The 768-nt window shown below is 38.5% G+C and overlaps 1 protein-coding gene across 2 annotated transcripts in view; it reads left to right on the top strand.

Moving 5' to 3' along the window:
• The first annotated feature begins 164 nt into the window (after nt 1-164).
• The window catches only part of LOC106867639 (putative uncharacterized protein DDB_G0277255), a 167,943-nt gene continuing 167,339 nt past the window's right edge, over nt 165-768 (top strand). For both annotated transcript variants that reach the window (XM_014912566.2, XM_014912565.2), the window contains exon 1: nt 165-463. The gene's annotated coding sequence lies outside the window, so the exon portion shown is untranslated. The remainder of the gene's footprint in view (nt 464-768) is intronic.

The following is a 768-nucleotide window of genomic DNA, read 5'->3' as shown; positions in this document are numbered from 1 at the left end:
TATATATATATATGTGTGTGTGTGTGTGTGTGTGTGTGTGGTGTGTGTGTGTGTGTATGTATATATAAATAATTTCTTCCTTTACTAGCTTATATAACTGACCATCGAATTAACTACCTGTATGCTTTCGTAGCTATCTGCCAATCTGCCAATCGAGCAATGAGGCAATCTCCGAGAGAACACCTCGCTGTCAGTCTCCCTGTCTTGTCTGCTGGTCCAAATAATGATCGATGATCGCATGCAACTACATCGAAATGCGGAGGATTTCCCAGTCTCCCTGTTGCACATCAGACAACCACTGCTGTCAACAGAGTAGTACCGGGGCAGCATTGCCATTTCTACGACAAACCCATTCGCCGCCAGCTTCCATGCATCAACCGTTCTTCATTGACAGAAATTCTAAAACGTATACCTGTCTAAAGTAGGAAAGAAGAGGACAAAACTTCACAAATCTACGAATCAGGTATGTATATATATAAATATGAGTATATATATGTAGATAGATAAATATATATGTATAGATAGAAGCATTTTACTATCGGCATGCACATGTGTATATTTATTTCAACATCTGTTGGTTTCGTATCTACATCCATGTTTCTTTTCTTTCGAGTGTGCGTGTGTGTATAAGTACACATACCAATATAGGTGTATGCATGTATTTATGTATATTTAATTGTGTGAGCATACACATAAATTCACACACACACACACTCACACACACACACACACACACACACCCATCCATCCATCCATCCATATATATAT

The sequence above is a fragment of the Octopus bimaculoides genome, chromosome 3 (genome assembly GCF_001194135.2).
Source record: "Octopus bimaculoides isolate UCB-OBI-ISO-001 chromosome 3, ASM119413v2, whole genome shotgun sequence".
Taxonomy (NCBI): domain Eukaryota; kingdom Metazoa; phylum Mollusca; class Cephalopoda; order Octopoda; family Octopodidae; genus Octopus; species Octopus bimaculoides.
The sequence above is the reverse complement of the archived record's forward strand: the minus strand, read 5'-3'. Positions and strand labels throughout refer to the sequence as shown.